Source organism: Gracilinanus agilis, chromosome 2, assembly GCF_016433145.1.
Source record: "Gracilinanus agilis isolate LMUSP501 chromosome 2, AgileGrace, whole genome shotgun sequence".
Lineage (NCBI taxonomy): Eukaryota > Metazoa > Chordata > Mammalia > Didelphimorphia > Didelphidae > Gracilinanus > Gracilinanus agilis.
The window spans coordinates 68,899,387-68,911,386 of record NC_058131.1 but is presented as its reverse complement, the minus strand read 5'-3'; positions in this window follow the sequence as shown (position 1 = coordinate 68,911,386).

Below are 12,000 nucleotides of genomic sequence, written 5' to 3'. Positions count from 1 at the left end.
CCAAAGTTATATAATCCAAATTGCCTACTTCCCTTCTTTTGTTTCCCCTCCTGGTGTTGGTAAGCAATTCAGTCTGGGTCATACATGTATTATCATGCCAAACATTTCCATATTATTCATTTAAAGAAAAATATTATAAAACCAAAACCCTAAAACACATACCTAAACAAGTGATGAATCATATATCATTTGCATTCTTTCTCTAACATTTCTTTCTCTGGACGGGGATAGCATTCCTTTTCACGAGTCTCTAAGAATTGTTCTGGATCATTGTATTGTTGTTAGTATCAAATTCTGCCATAGTTGGTCATTCCACAGTATTGTTGTCTCTGTGTACAATGGCTTCCAGGTTCTGCTTATTTCACTCTGCATCAGTTCATTTAGATCTTTCCAGCTCTTCCTGAAATCGTTCTATAAATCATTCCACATAGCAAAATAATATTCCATCACCATTATATACTAAAATTTGTTCAGCCATTCCCAACTGAGGGTTAATTTCCAATTTTTGCCACCACAAAGAGAGCAGCTATAAATATTATTCTACAAACAGGTCTTTTCCCATTTTTCCTTTTGTATATAGACCTAGTAATGGTATTACTGTGTCAAAGGATAAGCATTGTTTTATAGCTTTTTAGTGAGAATTCCAAAATGCCCTCCATAATGGTTGTATCAGTTGACAACTCCATTACAATTCATTAGTCTCCCAATGTTGCTCCATCCCTTCCATCATTTATAATTTTCCTTTATAGTCATATTGGGCAATCTGACAGGTGTGAAGTAATACTTCAGAGATCTTTTGACTTACATTTCTTTAATCAAGAGTGATTTAGAATATTTATTTCTATTACGATTGATAGCTTTAGTTTTTTCATCTGGAAACTGCCTATTCATATCATTTGACCATTTGTTAATTGGGAAATGGCTTGGATTCTTGTAAATTTGACTTAGATCTTCATATACTTTAGAAATGAGACCTTTATCAGAGACATGTATTATTATTTTTCCCACTTTGTTGCTTCCCTTCTAATCTTGGTTGTATTGGTTTTGTTGTGCAAAAACTTTTAAATTTAATATAATCAAAACCATTCATTTTACATCTTGTAATATTCTCTATTTCTTGTTTGATAATTAATTCTTCCCATATCTGTAGACTGACAGATAAAACATTACATGTTCCCCTAATTTACTTAAAATATCATTCTCTATGCTTAAATCACATTCTTATTTTGACCTTATTTCAATATAGGCTGTGAAATAATAAAGTAAACTTAATTTTTGCCATACTGTTTTCCAATTTTCCCAACAGTTTTTGTCAAATTGCGAGTTCTTATCCCAAAACTGGTATCTTTGAGTCAATGAAACGGTAGATTGCTGAGGTTTTTTACTCCTAATCTATTCAATTGATTAACTTATTATTTTTTAGCCATTACCAGATTGTCTTGATTTCTTCTTTATATTAATTTTAAGATCTGATACCACAAGGCCACAATCCTTCAAATATTTTTTCATTAGTTCCCTTGTTACTCTTGATCTTTTGTTCTTCCTGATGAACTTTATTTATTTATAGTTGTATAAAGTAGTTTTTAGTAATTTAATTGGTATGGTAGTGAATAAGCAAATTGATTTTTTCTATTTATTTATTTTTGAATATTTTAATATTTTCCATGGTTAGTTACATAATTCATATTATCTCCCTTCCTTATTCCCTCCCTGATTCCAGAGCTGACAAATATACTTTGTTATACATGTGTTATCACTTTGGTAGCTATTTCCATATTATTCATTTTTAAACATTTATTAATATTTATTTTTTAGAAAAGTTAATGTGGTTACATGATTTATTCTCTTACTTTCCCCTTCACCCCCCAGGAACCCCCCTCCCATGGCAGATATGCATTTCTACTGGTTTTAACATGTGTCATTGATCAAGACCTATTTCCAAATTGTTGATAGTTGTATTGGTGTGGTAGTTTCGAGTCTACATACCCAATCATGTCCTCATCAACCCATGTGTTCAAGCAGTTGCTTTTCTTCTGTGTTTCCTCTCCTGCAGTTCTTCCTCTGAATGTGGGTAGCGTTATTTACCATAAGTCCCTCAGAATTGTCCTGCGTCATTGCATTGCTGCTATCCATCACATTCTATTTTACCACAGTGTATTGGTCTCTGTGTACAATGTTCTTCTGGATCTGCTCCTTTGCTCTGCATCAATTCCTGGAGGTCTTTACAGTTCACATGGAATTCCTCCAGTTTATTATTCCTTTGAGAACAATAGCATTCCATCACTAGCATATACCAAAATTTGTTCAGCCATTCCCCAATTGAAGGACATACCCTCATTTTCCAGTTATTTGCCACCAAAAAAAGCATGGCTATGAATATTTTCATATAAGTCTGTTTATCTATGATCTCTTTGGGGTACAACCCCAACAATGGTATGGCTGGATCAAAGGGCAGGAATTCTCTTATAGCCCTTTGAGCATAGCTCCAAATTGCCATCCAGAATGGTTGGATCAGTTCACAACTCCACCAGCAGTGCATTAATGTTCCAAATTTGCCGCATCCCCTCCAACATTCATTACTCTCCCCTTCTTTCATTTTAGCCAATCTGCTATGTGTGAGGTGATACGTCAGAGTTGTTTTGATTTACATTTCTCTAAGTATTAGAAATTTAGAACACTTTCTCATGTGCTTATTGATAGTTTTGATTTCTTTATCTGAAAATTGCCTATTCATTTCTCTTGCCCATTTATCAATTGGTGAATGGTTTGATTTTTTATAGAATTGATTTAACTCCATGTATATTTGAGTAATTACACCCTTGTCAGATTTTTTTGTTATAAAGATTTTTTTTCCAATTTGTTGTTTCCCTTCTTATCTTGGCTACATTGCTTTGGTTTGTTCAAAAGCTTTTTAGTTTTATATAACCAAATAATTTATTTTATATTTTGTAATTTTCTCTCACTCTTGTTTGGTTTTAAAATCTTTTCTTTCCCAGAGATCTGACAAGTATACCATTCTGTGTTCACTTAACTTATTTATAGTTTCCCTCTTTCTATTCAAGTCATTCACCCATTCTGAGTTTATCTTGGTGTATGGTGTGAGATGTTGATCTAAACCTAATCTCTCCCATATTGTTTTCCAAATTTCCCAGCACTTTTTTGTCAAAAAGTGAATTTTCCTCCCAAAAGTTGGGCTTTTTGTGTTTATCATACACTGTCTTGCTGATGTCACTTACCCCAAATCTATTGCACTAATCCTCACTTCTGTCTCTAAGCCAGTACCTTTATTGTTTTTATGACTGCTGCTTTATCGTATAGTTTAATATCTGGTACAGCTAGGCCACCTACCATTACATTTTTTCATCACTTCCCTTGATATTCTTGAACTTTTGTTATTCCAAATGAACTATGTTATAGTTTTTCGTAATTCAGGGAAAAAGGTTTTTGGTAGTTTGATAGGTATGGTGCTAAATAGATAAATTAATTTGGGTAGAATGTTCATTTTTATTATGTTAGCTCATCCTACCCATGAGCAACCAATGTTTTTCCAATTGTTAAGATCTAGTTTTAATTGTTTGGAAAGTGTTTTGTAGTTGTTTTTGTATAATTCCTGTGTTTGTTTTGGTAGATAGATTCCTAAGTATTTTGTATTATCAAGGGTGATTTTTAAATGGTGTTTCTCTTTCTACCTTTTGCTGCTCTAATGTGTTGGAAATGTATAGAAATGCTGATGATTTATGTGCATTTGTTTTATATCTTGCAACATTGCTAAAGTTGTTGATTATTTTTACAAGCTTCCTAGTTGATTCTCTAGGATTTTTTTAAGTAGACCATCATATCATCTGCAAAGAGTGATAGCTTAGTCTCCTCATTGCCTATTTTGATACCTTCAATTTCCTTTTCTTCTCTAATTGCTACTGCTAGTGTTTCTAGTACAATGTTGAATAATAGAGGTGATAATGGGCATCCTTGTTTCACTCCTGATCTTATTGGGAAGGCTTCTAATTTATCCCCATTGCAAATGATGCTTGTTGATGGTTTTAGGTATATACTGTTTATTATTTTTAGGAAGGTTGTTCTATTCTTATACTTTGCAGAGTTTTCAATAGGAATAGGTGCTGTATTTTGACAAAGGCTTTTTCAGCATCTACTGAGATAATCATGTGATTTTTGTTTCTTAGACTGATTATATGGTCAATTATGTGGATGGTTTTCCTAATGTTGAAACATCCTTGTATTCCTGGTATAAATCCCACCTGATCATGGTGGATGATCCTCTTGATTACTTACTGGAGTCTCTTTACTAGTGTTCTATTTAAGATTTTTGCATCTATGTTCATTAGGGAGATTGGTCTGTAGTTTTCTTTCTCTGTTTTTGATCTAACTGACGTTGGAATCAGTACCATATTTGTGTCATAAAAGGAATTTGGTAGGGCTCCTTCTTTGCTTATTATATCAAATAATTTGTATAGTATTGGGATTAGTTGCTCTTTGAATGTCTGATAGAATTCACTTGTGAATCCATCAGCCCCTGGCGATTTTTTCTTAGGGATTTCTTTGATGGTTTGTTCAATTTTTTTTCTGATATGAGATTATTTAGGTATTCTATTTCTTCTGCTATTAATCTAGGCAATTTATATTTTTGTAAATATTCATCCACATCTCCTAGATTGCTATATTTATTGCCATTTAATTGGGCAAAATAATTTTTAATGATTGCCTTAATTTCCCCTTTATTAGAGGTGAGGTCTCCTTTTTCATCTTTGGTACTATCAATTTGGTTTTCTTCTTTCCTTTTTTTTATTAGATTGACCAGTACTTTGTCCATTTTATCTGTTTTTTTAAAGCACCAGCTTCTAGTCTTATTTATTAATTCAAGAGTTCTTTTACATTCGATTTTATTAATTTCTCCCCTGATTTTTAGTATTTCTAATTTAGTTTTCATCTGGGGATTTTAAATTTGCTTGCTTTCTAATTTTTTAAGTTGCATGCCCTGTTCATTAATCTCTGCTCTCCCTTATTTGTTAATATATGCACTAAAGGATGTAAATTTTCTCCTGAGTACTGCCTTGGCTGCATCCCACAGAGTTTGGTAGGATGTCTCATCATTGTCATTCTCTTCAATGAAATTCTTGATTGTTTCTATGATTTCTTCTTTGACTAATTGGTTTTGGAGAATCATATTATTTAATTTCCAATTAGTTTTTGATTTGCCTGTCCAGGTGCCCTTACTAATTATTATTTTTATTGCATTATGATCTGAGAAGGTTACATTTATTATTTCTGCTCTTTTGCATTTGTTTGCAATGTTTCTATGCCCTATTACATGGTTAATCTTTGTGAATGTACCATGTGCAGCTGAAAAGAAGGTGTATTCCTTTTTGTCCCTATTTATTTTTCTCCACATATCAATTAAATCTAATTTTTCTAGGACTTCATTCACCTCTCTTACCTCTTTCTTATTTATTTTTTGGTTTGATTTATCTAGATCTGAAAGAGGATTATTTAGATCTCCCACTAGTATGGTTTTACTATCTATTTCCTTCTTGAGCTCTACCAGTTTCTCCTTTATGGATCTGGATGCTATGCCATTTAGAGCATACATATTGAGCACTGTTATTTCTTCATTATTTATACTGCCTTTTATCAGGATGAATTTACCTTCCTTGTCTTTTTTAATCATATGTATTTTTACTTTGGCTTTGTCAGAAATCAAAATAGCCACTCCTGCCTTTTTTTCTACATTTGAAGCCCAAAAGATTTTGCTCAAGCCCTTCACCTTAAACTTGTGTATGTCCATCCGCCTCATATGTTTTTCTTGTAGACAACATGTGGTAGGGTTTTGGTTTCTAATCCACTCTGCTATTTGCTTCCGTTTTATGGGAGAGTCATCCCATTCACATTTAGAGTTATAATTATCAGTTGTGTATTCGCCAACATTTTGGTATCCTCTCCTAGTTCTACTCCTTCTTCTTACTCTATTTCCTTTTAAACCAGTGGTTTGCTTTAAGCCAGTAACCCTTGTCCTCTCCATTGATTTACTTCCCTTTCTACCCCCTCCCTTATTCTTTCCCTCTTTTATTTTTAATGCCTAATGAATTCCCTCCCCCTTTTTCTCCCCTCCCTTTTTTGACCTCCCCACTCCCCTGCTCCCCTTGGTTTATCCCTTATGACTTTCTCAGTAGGGTTAGATAGAGTTTTATATTCTAATGGATATAGAAACTGTTATGATGATAATAATAGATAATTTGGAGAAGCAGATAAATGTGTCAGGGCCAGTAGACCTTCAAGTCACAGGCATTGATTGACAGGTTTCAGTGAGAAAGGAGGGAGTTAGACACTCCTGGATCTCAAACCCCTCCCCCCCTAAGCAGTTGCTGTTTTTCAGTTGGAAAATGGAGACTGGCTAAGATTCTTCTGGAAAGTTTCTGTTGCGGCTGAACCCCAATGATGATCCCTTTCTTTAATTTATATTCTTCATGGGTCTGATAGAGGAATAAGTAGAAGCTAGCTATCTAACTGTTGAGGACAGAGATAAATGATCTTCTTAAAACTGGCACCTGAAAGGATTCAAACTAGATGACCAGACTTGAGTTGTATTTCCCCAAATAATTTCCAGGCACATATTTGATGGTAAAGCTTATATTAAGAAGTAAAAAGGAAAACTAGAGAGGTTAATGAAGGTTTTTGGATAATGAAAGGTGACCCTTAGCTATTAGGTTGAAGCTACCCTTCCTCCCCACAGGAGGGGATGAAGGCACTTAACTAAAACAGGCTCTCTTGCTATTATTGAATATTTTTACTCTCAAATCACTAAATATTTGTTGTATTGAAGTTGATAAAGATCAACCCTATTAAATAGGCTAACCCTTATGTAGAAACCACAAAGGCTTTGCCACAAAGGCCACTCAGGTGAACCCCCAAGTCAAGAGCATTAACCAGAGTGTATGCTCACTTCAACCACCACAAAGCAACTGCCAAATCTTCCAAACTGCCCCCTCATCCAAAGTTCTTCAGGGGGATCCCCTGGAATTCTGGGTGAGGCTGTCCCTGTATCTTTGCAGGGATTCCATGCATGCACTTCTACATAACACTACTCTTCCCTCTCAGGGTTAATTCCACTGAGAGTAAGGTTTAAATATTACCTTTTAATGCTCTCTTCCTCTCCTTCTTATAATACTATTCATCCCTTCCCCTTCCCAGGCCCTCTTTGTCTGTAATAGAATATCCTTTTTTTTCTTATTCCTTCAAGATTCTCTTGGTGTCCTCTCCTCTTCACCCCCGCTCATTCCCACCTCCCCATATCATCTTAGACCATTTAGTATTCCAACCTCTCCCTATGAATAATTCTTCTAATTATTATAATAGTGAATACTATAATGGTGAACACAGTTCACTACAGAGAATTATATATAACATTTCTCCACATAGGAATAAAAATAATTACATCTTATTGAAGCCCTTAAAGAGAAAAATTTTTAAAATATGAGTTTTCTTACTTTTCCTTCTGTTTCTTATTTACCTTTTCATGTTTCTCTTGATTTTTGTGGTTGGATATTGAACTTTACATACAGTCCTGGTCTTTTCTGTGCAAATACTTGGAAATCTTCTATCTTGTAGTATGCCCAAACTTTCCCCTGGAGGAATATAGTCAGTTTTGATGGGTAGGTGATTATTGGTTTTAGACCCAGTTCTCTTGCCTTTCTGAATATCATATTCCAAGCCTTGCCATCTTTTAGTGTGGAGGCTGCCAGATCCTGTGTGATCATGATTGGTGCTTCTTGATATCTAAATTGTCTCTTTCTGGCTTCTTGTAAAATTTTTCTTTTACTTGGCAGCTCTTGAATTTGGCTATTATATTCCTGGGAGTTGTCTTTTCAGGGTCTAGTGTAGAGGGTGATCTATGGATCCTTTCAATGTCTATATTGCCCTCTTGTTGTAGAACTTCAGGGCAATTTTGCTGAATAATTTCTTTTAGTATGGATTTCAAATTTCTATTAATTTCTGCTTTTTCAGGAAGACCAATGATTCTCAGATTGTCTCTTCTAGACCTGTTTTCTTGAACTATGAGTTTCTCATTGAGATATTTCATGTTTCCTTCTATTTTTCAGTCTTTTGACTTTGTTTTATTTGTTCTTGTTGTCTTGAGAGATCATTAGCTTCTAATTGTTCAATTCTAGCCTTTAAGGACTGGTTTTTGGCTATAATCTTTTGGTTTTTGGCTATAATCTTTTGGTTTTCCTTTTCAATCTGGTCATTTCTGGTCTTTAGTTGACTTGCCTCACTTTCCAATTGCAAAATTCTGCCTTTTAATCTGTTATTTTCTTGCCAGATCTCTTCCATCTTCCTCAACATCTCATTTTTGAACTCTTCAATAGCTTGTGACCAGCTTTCATTGTTTTGGAAGTTTTGGATATTTGTTTGTCCTCCTCTGTTGTCTGGATTTTCTCTGTGTAAAAGCTGTAGAGTGTTCCAGAGTTTTTCTTGATAATCTTTTTCTTCTGGGCTTCCCTATGGCTTGCCATTGTTAGCCCCACACCTTTTCAGCTTTGTCTTCACACTCAGGGTCTGCCTGCTCTTTCTAAGCTCCTGAGGGCTCAGGTCTCCTTGTCCTCAGGGTCAGACCTCCTGGTAGTCCCCAGTCTGCCCCTCTGCCCGAGGCTCCTTCTGAGGTCTTGGGGGCTGCTTCCACAACCTCTCTCCTGTCTGCACTGGGTCCTCACTTGATGTCCTAGCCTGCACTGGAGATCTTTATTCACGCCTGGGGCAATGCCTTCACTCGTGCAGATGCTCCAGAAAGTCCCTGTGTTAGAGATCTTTGTCCGCTCCCAGGGCAATGTCTTCACCCCCGCAGATGCTCTGGAAAGACCATGGGCACCCCCCAGCCACTTGGGGTCCCACGTCTTGCAGCTCACAGGTACAAGCCCTGTGGCTGCTAGTGATTTACTGGTTGCCCCAATCCTGTTTTCATTCTTGTGCGTTGGTCTTGGCACTGTGCATGGTGTGGGGTGGTGGTGGTGGAGGGGCTTCTTCCTCTCACGTTTTAGTGAGAGCTGTTTCACCCCTTTATAGCGTGGAAATGCCCCATTCCGTGTACCTTCAATGCTGCGCCCTGTTGTGGGGTTCCTTTGTTTGTCTGGGTTCGTTTTTATGTCCCCTTGAGGAGTACTGTATGTTTCAGTTAGGAGAGATCGAGCAGCTGCTCCTTACTCTACAGCCATCTTAGCCAGAAGTCATATTATTCATTTTTGTAATAATCTTTTAAAACCCAAACATTACAGCATATACCTATATAAACAAGTGAAAAATTATACACATTTCTCCTGTATTTCTAGACCCACAATTCTTTATCCTGATGTAGATGGAATTCTTTCTCATAAGTCCCCCAGGGTTGTTATGGATGAGCAAATTAATTTAGGTTTAATTGTCATTTTTTAATATTAATTCTGCATACCCATGAGCAATTAATATTTTTCTAATTGTTTAGAACTAATTTTATTTATGTGATAAGTGTTTTATAATTGTTTTCATGTAATTCTTGCATTTGTATTTACAAATAGATTCCCTGATATTTTATACCATCTAGAGTGATTTTAAGTGGAGCTACCCATTCTAACTCTTGCTGCTGAGCTTTGTTGGAAATACAAAGAAATCTTGATCATTTATATGGGTATATTTCGGATCCTGAAAATTTGCTACCTTCATTAATAATTTCAACTACTTTTTAAAATTGTTTTTCCAGGATTATCTTAGTATAACATCATATTATCCTCAAAGAGTGATAGTTTAGCTTCATTACTGTCTACTTCAATTCTTACTACAATATAGTGTATGGTGATAATCATAATGATGGTAATGGAGCTCCTAGCTTCACTCCTGATATTATTGGGAAGATATCTAAATTATCCACATTGCAGATAATACTTGCTGATGATTTTAAAGAAATACTACTTGTTATTTTAAGGAAAGACACTTTGATTCCTATGCTTTCTAGAGTTTTCAATATGAATGGTTGTTGTATTTTTCCAAAGGCTTTTTTTTTGCTTCTATTAAGATAATTATGTGATTTCTGTTAGTTTGATTATTAATATGGTCAATTATGCTGATAGTGGTCCTAATATGAAAGCAGCTTTCCTTTCCAATATAAAACAGGCCTGATCATAATGAATAATCCTTGTTACATATTGCCATATTCTCTTTGCTAGTACTTTATTGGAGATTTTTGCATCAATGTTTATTAAGGTAATTGGTCTATAATTTTCGTTCTCTATTTTTGGTCTTCCTGCCTTAGATATTGTGGTAAAAATTCAACACACCAATTCATTCTCCAAGTTAAATTATAGTTTTATTGAGAAGTGGCCAGTCTCCTAATAAAGGCAGACTCTGGTCAAGATCAAGACCAGGTACTCTGAGCCTTAGAGATTGCCTTTTTTATGCAAAGAAATCTTATGAAATAGTGAAAATGTAATAGTCAAAATTAAAATAGAATGGGTGTATAAATCTTTCACATAGGCAGGTCCTAACCAATGATGCAAATGTTGAATGAGTTGGAAAGTACAAAAATAATCACTATGGTTGGTAGCCCATGTCTGAATTTATGATTGACATTTCCAAGGCCTCTACAATAAGTGATTGGAGTCTAGTTGTTTTCTGCTGAAAATTATTATGAAGTACTAGGAGTCAGCAGTTGGACAACTGATATTTGCGCACACGAGCCTTCTACCTCCCTTCTGACTATCTTGAGCTTATACTCCAAAGCAGCCCTCTACCTCTTTACTGACTATTTTGAGCTTAGATGCAACAGGGTGTGGTGGACTTGGTAGAAACTTTTGGGTTATAGGTTTAAAGTCAAAGTGCCTGTAAGCAAGATTTAATATCACCTTAAGCTATATCTTTTCTTAGAAAGCTATATTATTTCACTATTAACTCAAAAAACAATGATTGTGATACTAAAATAATCATAAAGGCTAATAATATTAGAATCATAAAAGGGGATAGGAAATTTCACACTCACAATATCAGTACCATATTGGAGTTGTAAAAAATAATTTCATGATGCTCCTTCTTTGTTTATCTTGCCAAATAGCTTGCATAGTATTGGGATGAATTATTCTTTAAATGTTTGATAGAATTCATTTCTGAATCCATTTGGCCCTGGGTATTTTTCCTTTAGTTGTTCATTGATGGCATTCAATTTCTTTTTCTGAGATGGGATTATTTAAGTATTCTATTTCTGCTTTTGTTAATGTAGACAATTTATATTTTTGTAACTCTTTAGTCATTTCACCTAGATTATCAGATTTATTGTCACTTTATTGGTCAAAATATCTCCTAATGATTGCTTTAATATACTCTTCTTTAGAGGGGAAATCAGACTTTTCACTTTTGATTCTAGTAATTTGATTTTATTCTTTGTTTAAAATTAAAAAAATAATAACTATGCTCAATTTATCTTATTTTATTTTTCCCATAACATCAGTTCATAGTTTTATGTATCAGTTCAATAAATCTTTTATTTTCAATTTTATTAATTTCTCCTTTAACTTTTTTTAGGATTTTGAATTTAGTCTTTAATTGGGGATTTTTAATTTGTTCTTTTTCTGTTTTTTTTCCCTTTAGTTCCATGACCAGTTGATTAATATTTTTTTCTGTATTTTATTGATATAAAATATTTCAGGGATTTAAGGATATGAATTTTCCCCTTGAGCACCCCTTTTGCTATATCCCATTAAATTTGATATTTTGTCTCCTCATTGTCATTCTCTTCAATGAAATCAATAGTTGCTTTTATGATTTATTCTTTAACCCTCCTATTTTGAAGAATTAGTTTCTTTAGTTTCCAGTTAATTTTTAATTTCCCTTTCCATGATCCCTCATTTATTATAATTTTTATTGCATTTGTGATTTTAAAGTTGAATTTATTATTAATTTTTTTTCTTTTCTCTATTTGGTTCTGAAGTTTTTATGCCATAGTGCATTGTCAATTTTTGTGTATGTTAC